This window comes from Suricata suricatta, chromosome 5 (genome assembly GCF_006229205.1).
Source record: "Suricata suricatta isolate VVHF042 chromosome 5, meerkat_22Aug2017_6uvM2_HiC, whole genome shotgun sequence".
Taxonomy (NCBI): Eukaryota; Metazoa; Chordata; class Mammalia; order Carnivora; family Herpestidae; genus Suricata; species Suricata suricatta.
The window spans coordinates 15623237-15630867 of NC_043704.1; the positions used below are offsets into that span (position 1 = coordinate 15623237).

The following is a 7631-nucleotide window of genomic DNA, read 5'->3' on the forward strand; positions in this document are numbered from 1 at the left end:
GCAGGGCTCAAATCCATGAACTGTGAGATCCTGACCTCAGCTGAAGTTGGATGCTCAACCGACTGAGCCACCCGGGCGCCACTAGAATTTGCACTTTAAAAAATGGTAGTTAGCTATGTCAGTTGGTTGATTCTAATCAACATCATTGTTTTGTAATTCACAAAACACATTATTGCCTATCTACATATATTTTGGATGAGATGTCCCAATTTTTTTGCAAATCATAAAATAACTAAGATTTCATTTTCTCATTGTTCCAGTTTACTGGTTTAAGGGGAAGTTAGAGTCAGTAAAAAATATTATATGTGCAAAAAATATTAAAACTACCCAATGTCAGTATAAGAGGGAAAACCATGGTCCAGTTTGCTGAATCTTGCTGCATGGGAATGAGAAGGTAAGAAGGACAGTTTTTCTAAAGTAGTCTTGGACAAGAATATCAGGAGGTGCACAAAATAAGTAGCCACAGTCATGGTAGACTTTCTGACACCTTTTGGTTGAGAAGTTTTTGATGAAGGAGAAACCAATGAAATGTGGAAGAAAAAAGGTTGTATCTACAGACACACTGTAGTAAATGATGAAGTTGAGTTGACAACAAAGACAAAAGCTAAAAGATCATATTTTTCCCCTGTTTATCTTTAAGTTTTTCATTAAGACAATTTCCTAGAGCACTTTTAGGCTCACAGTTCAGTTGAGGATAAAGTATAGAGATTTCTCATATGCTGCTTGCCCCTATACATGCATTGTCTTAACCATTATTGATATCCCTCATGGAAGTAGTCCATTTATTATAAATGATGAGTAAACACTGATGCATCAAAATCCCCTAAATCCATAGTTTTTATTACAGTTCACTCTTGATATTGTACATTCTATGAATTAGGACAAATGCATTATGACATGTGTCCATCATTAGGGTACCATAGAGAGTGGATTGACCATCCTCCAAAATTTTGGCACTCTACCTATCCATTCTTAACTGACCCCCAAACTCTAGCAACCACTGATCTATCGACTGTCTCCATAATTTTGCTTTTTCCATCATATCATATAGTTGTTGTGTAATCATACAGTACAGAGCTTTTTAGATTGCTTTCTTTAACTACTAATATGCCTTTAAGATTCCCCTGTGTCTTTTTTATTTTTTCTGGCTTGCTAGCTTATTTCATTTTAACACTGGTTAAAATCCCATTCTCTGGATGTACTGCAGTTTATTTATCCATTCACCTAGTGAAGGGCATCCCAGATGTTTTTGAATTGAGGCAATTATGAATAAAGCTGCTATAAACATCCATGTGCAGGATTTTATGTGGGCATAAGTTTTCACCTCCTTTTGTAAATGACAAATGCTGTGATTCCTCTATCATGTGGTAAGAGTATGTTTAGTTTTATAAGAAACTGCCAAACTTTCTTCTGGAGTGACTGCACCATTTTGCATTCTCACTAGCAATGACAGACATGGAAAGAGAAAAAGGCAGTAGATTTTGTAAGCCACAGACCTACACTCTCATTGCAGAACTCAAAGAGTCTGAAATTTTAAGTTAGAACCTTGCTTTGAGAATCATTATGAAGTTTAGCATGGTTGAATATTTAGGACATATTCCAATATGATATTTTGCTGGTTGAAACTTTCAGCTCATATTTAGTCTATAAGTTTGATATATTTAGATATATAGTATGTGGACCACCAGTTGGGCTCTCGCTCTGATCACTGCGAATTTTAACACTGAGCCTAGATAGAGGCTTGTTTTTATTTTAGGCAAAATCTAAAACTCAGGGGAGTATCATAGGCAGTTATTTTTTTTCTTTCTCTCACCACTATCATTGCCATGTGTCTATTTCTGTTGCTCTAACTCTTTCTCCATTTCCCCTCTCTCATCTATTTGTTATACATACACAAAAATGCAACGATCATGAGAAAAACATTGCATGCGATATGAAATAGTTGGTTGAAACACAAACCAAGCTTTGTAAATATATATATATTTCTGGATGAGTTTGATCAAGAAGGATGTCATGTCACATCTGAAATATGTTTTTCCTGGTAACCTGAAATTCTAAGGTAATCCCTAATGGTAGCTGGATGAGACCAATAGGCTGACTAGCTCTAGAAGTTTCTCAGTAGAACCCATAAGATTAGTATCTTCCACAGTGAGATGGGCAGCAGTAGCTGTGTCCATACCCGCCAGAGCCCGAGCCAGAGCCTAGACTATACTAAGAGTCACTCTAGTAGCACATGGGGTTAGGAGTGGAAGGTTCAGTTGAGGAGCAGGAAATTATTCTGTTTAAATGCCGTCATCTGCTCAGAGCCTTTTATACTCAGTCAGTGGCATATAGGGCAAACCACAGGCATTGCTGGGCTAATCATTTAGAATAATTTTTAGTAGAAAAAAATTGCTGATTCTTTTGTTTACTTAAGAAAAGAGAGTTCGTCTGACGTAAGATTTGCTTTGCTATGGTATCACGCATCCCCTAATTAAATCACATGGTTTAATAAGACATTTTTGTTCTGTTTTGAAAAGCAATTACTCTTTTAAAAATGTGATTAATTTAAGGGATGTTTTCAGTTCATTATCCCCTCCCCACTCCCATGGATGCCCAGGCCCACATTACCCGACATATCTCACAGAAAAAATTCTGGATCAGATTCCACCAATGAGATATTTGAATGAGATTTCAGAGCCATTAAGAGGCATTAGAAGTCCTTTTCAACCTTTTGACCCACTAAGCAAAGTGAAGACCCTCATTACCAAGCCTATTTTGCTTTTGCGTCAGAATAACCTTGATGAAATTATGTACTTTTAGATTTTTCTCCACCCCATTTTTGCTTCTCATGCTCCCTCATGCTTACTTACTTCAAATGATGTGTGCTGACGCTGACGTGGTATGACATAGAGCATACAGTCCTTTCCCCACGTTTTGTTTTTTTGGCTTATTTTCTAAAAATAACTTTAATTTCTAGAAAGCCCATGTAAGGATTTAGATATATCATATGTAGATATATGTATATGTGGAAGGGACAAGATAACTGAATTGGACAAAAGTCACCACTTTTGTCAGGTTGGAAATGCTGGATTTGAGGGAATGTGGGTGTTTAGCCTTTTTAGATGTGGGCAGTTTTCATAGGGGTTGTGTGTTTACATACCTACCAGTGATGTTCATGAATTCCAGTTGCTGCCCATTCTTGCAATTACTTGGTATTATCAGTCTCCTTAATTTTAGTCGTTTTGATGGTGTGGGGTCTTCTTTTGTTATGGTTACACTTGCATTTTTTTCTCTACTGAAGTTGGTCAATTTTGTTATTGTCTGCTCTAAAATGCCTGTTCAGGTTTTTTTGGCCACTACTGATGGTGTACTGTGTCTTTGTCTAATGATTTATAGGTATTTTAATTTTTGCACAAATCCTTTTTTACATCTCTCGTGTAAATATATTCTCCCTGTCATTGGATTTTTCACTCTTAAAAATGGAGATCTTTAATTTTGATCGAGTCCAATTTATTAATATTTTCCTTTATAGTTAGTGATCTTTATATCTTGTCTAAGAAATCACTGTCTATTTTTAATTAACCAAGACATCCTTACATCTTATTTTCAGGCAAGGTATGTATCAAGATTGATTTTCTTTTACACATTGTTATCAAATAAATCCAAAATTATTTATGGTGAAGTCAATCTTTTCATTTTCTCTACTGCTATGGGAGCTCAGTATAAATCTTGTTACTCTACATATTTGAGTCTGTTTATAGAATCTCTTTTTTCTCCATTGGCCTGTGTCCCTATTCTTAAACCATGTGTTATGACGATACATGATCATGCCATTTGCTAATATGAGTAGGTCTACATTTTCCTTTCTAATTTTTCTTCATTTATATACTTCTTTATTTACATGTTATTGCATTTTCATTGAACTCTGGTACAGAGTTCTAACAAAGTGGTATAAACTTTTATTAAGTTGTGGCAGTGATTATCCTCGTCTTGTTTCAAACCTCAGGGAGAAATTATTCTATATTTCAGCATTAACCATGATATATTAGTTACTGATTTTATGTAGATGCCATTTATCAAATTGAAGAAATTCTTTTGTAGTCCTAGTTTGCTGAGATTTCAAAAGTTCATGAATGAATATTGGATTTTATATTTTATCTGAATCTATTAAGATAGTCATATGACTATCCTTATTTGTTAATATGATGAATTACACTAAATTTTCATATATTAAACCCATCTAGAATTCTGCAATCTTGGAATGTAGCTCGTGGTATATTGTTTCACATTTTTATAGCTACACTCACAAGAAATAGTTCCTTTCTTACAATATTCTTATTAGGTTTTGATTTTGTTAGTGTTGCCTTTTTCCTATTCTGTGGAAGAGCATTTGTATAATTGGTATTTATTCTTTCCTTAAATAATTCACCAGTGAAGTTATCTGGTCCTGGAGGTTTCTTTGCATGAATGTTTTAAAATACAGATTGATTTTCTTTCAGACTTTTCAGGCTGATATATTGAAATATTTCAAACAAAAAGGTATAAGACCAGTAGAAAGAATTTCTGTTTTTTCTTATCTGAGTTACTTGAATGGCATTTTTTAAAGATGAAATTTCCATTTACGTATTGTTCCTTGTGTGAGTGGGGATTGGCGGAAATCTAAGTCAGTGAAAAAATGGGTTGTTGTGACTTCAGAGGAAAAGTTACAACCACAAAAACTATAATTAGTGGTGTAAGAAGAATGCCATAATCCTTGTTGAGCTGGTGTGTAGAGAGGGTGGCCAGGGACTTTTTGCACAAGATTGTTAAGTACACACACTGAGTCAACAACCAAGAGGCATGGTAGGTTTTTTGCTCTTTTTCCTCAACTGTAGAGGAGGACTAGGAAGAAGTGACATGGAAGAAACAAATCATCATCAGAAGAGAGCATAGCATCAGGAAACAGCCAACGGTGATGCATACAGTGCTGTTTTCAAAGGTAATACATGATTTAAAACCTTAATATATAAGGATGAGAAGAATTTAACCAGATCAAGTGTAGATGATTGGAGTGATGAGTCACATGAAAACATTTTATAGGAGCATTTTAGACAGAACTGATGAATAGACTTTTTGTCTTATGTTTTGAAATTCTTGGTGTAATTTATGTTGAAATATTTCAGACAAAAATTGTAAGATCTGTAGAAAGAATTTCTGTTCTCTTCACTCAAATTCAATTGTAAACATTTCATTGCATCTACATCTCTCTCTCTATCCCCTTCTCTCTCTCTCTCTCACACACACACACACACACACACACACACACACACACACCTTTCCTTCTCATTCTCCTTCTCTCTCTATTTGACTTCTACTTCTGTGTACCACAGCCCTGTAAAATGCGACTGTCTCAGATGTGGTACTACTATTGCTTCTTGGCCTTTTGGCTAAGATCAAGTGTAGTATCAGATGTGGTACTAAAGATTTATCTCTTTGATGTCTCAATTCCAAGATTGAGGATCCTCTAAACACAGTTCTGCCTCATTTCCTGGGGTCACCTTTTTTCCTGTAGCTGCTGATGTTTTTGGACAATAGTAGAGTGCATACACAAGGCATAGCACTACTTTTCATCTTCCTCATCTTCTGGTTGAGAACAGAGCTGCTCTGTGGAAATAGAAAATTCCACTCATGGAGTGTCTAAACCAGCAGATAGACAAGACTCTGCTTTAAGATTTTCTTCAGGTAAAAATGTAACAGTTTATATGTTTCATATTGTTTAGCATGCAGTCAGGCAGAGGGAACAAGAGGCGTCGGTGAGGAAAAATGAACCACACAGGGATGTTGAATTGAGTGTTGAATTGAGTGAAGTCTAGGTACAGGCAAAACGTCCTCCAAGTAGTCTGTTTTATATATGGATACTGATGACTTATTAGTATTTTTAGCAAGTACAAAAAAGTAATTTTATTCATTAATCTATTTTTAACTGGAGACATTTTGCCAAACAAAGTAATCACTGTAAACCACATGTACTTGCTCTTTGGAGTGATCAAAAGGTTGAATGAGGGACAAAACCTATGTGAGCCCTGCATTTCATACTTCCACTAAACAGTTTCATCCCTTACCTCATGAGCAAAACCATTTTAAATAGCATTATTATTTTACCATTAGGTTCTCTAAATATGTGTCTGTCATATCTGTAAAGGTCCCTGTTCTCCCCGACCTCGTGTCCTTAAATAAAACATATATACCCATACACATATGCATGGTAGAAAGGATTGAATACAAACATGAAAGATTTTGCAATGAATGAGAAAGTTTATTGAAACATCAACTTAAAAACTTTTTCACATCAAAGTTATTAAGCTAAAATGAAGGAAGAAGGAATACAATTTCAAACATAAAGTTTTTATGAACTGTGAGGTTATTGCATGTGACTTTGGTCAATCAAGTTGAAAGATGCTGAATTTGTTGTCTGCCAAAGTCAAAGTAGTCTGTATAAAATTGTCATTGTTCAGAAAGAGAAATAGATTACTTATGAAAAGAATACTGGAAGGATAATTGGAAAACACAGGAGGAGTTCTGCAGACTGAATGGCTCTAGAAGTTTCTCAGTAGAATCCATAGGACCAGTATCGGCCACAGCAAGATGGGCGGTAGCAGCAATGTCCATACCCACCGTAGCCACAGCCCAGGCCATGGTAGCCACAGCCCAGGCCGCCATAGTAGTTGCTGTAATAGCACATGGTGTGGAGAATGTAAGGTTCAGTTGAGGAGCAGGTTATGGATGTTCTCAGTGTGTGTGCTAACATCTGCTCTGGGCCTTTTATATACCCGCCCCCTTGGTGGGTGTGGTAAACCACAGGCAAGAGTTAGCCTCATAGTTTACATTAATTTGCATTTTAAACCTTCTGAAAGAAGCCCTCATAACTGAGAATCCTTTGCTATTGTGTCAAGATTCCCACAATCAAAGCAGATGCCTTTAACAAACAAACTTTGTTGTATTTGGAATGCTCTACTGACTATGTTTTTGTTAGTTTAAGATCTATGACCAGTTTGCATGGGAAGCTCATTTTTGTCCTGTTCTTAATAATTCTTGTTATTTATTATTTTACTTTTCATCTTGATGAAATGTGTGATTAGGAGCTATGAATGTCTCTCTGTGAATATATGGGTTCATGAGTTGGGGATATTAATGAAGACACAAAACTGCTAAATTACCTATTTGGTGGGTTTTTTTTTTTTGAGCAAACAATTATTTCCCCTAGATAGAAGTTATAGAATACAGTAGAATGGCTGTTGATACATTCCTTTGTTGTTTAAATGCCACCTCTTCTTTCACCTTGAAATTTGTTATTCAGTATTCTTATCTTGGTCTAGGCGATTTTACCATTGAACTATGCAATTTTGCTGTTTACTTATTTATTAATTTCCTTGTAACTAAATCTTTTGGGGGGATATCCAACTTAGTCAACTTGTATGTTAGTTACGCTGTTGCCAAAACCCCAATTTGGGATACTGAAGACTGCTTCAGTATAAGTACAGGTATGAGATCTTTGCAACTCTCCCCTCTCTGGACTCAGGATTTCCCTTGCCTCTTCAGGTGTCCATGGGAGGTAATATGACCTCAGTGAAGAAAACATGCAAACCACTGGTCCCCTACTAGTTCTGAAG

General features: G+C 35.9%; 1 pseudogene; it reads left to right on the plus strand.

Moving 5' to 3' along the window:
- The first annotated feature begins 5388 nt into the window (after positions 1 to 5388).
- Positions 5389 to 5524, plus strand: LOC115292983 (annotated as a pseudogene).
- Positions 5525 to 7631: the final 2107 nt, after the last annotated feature.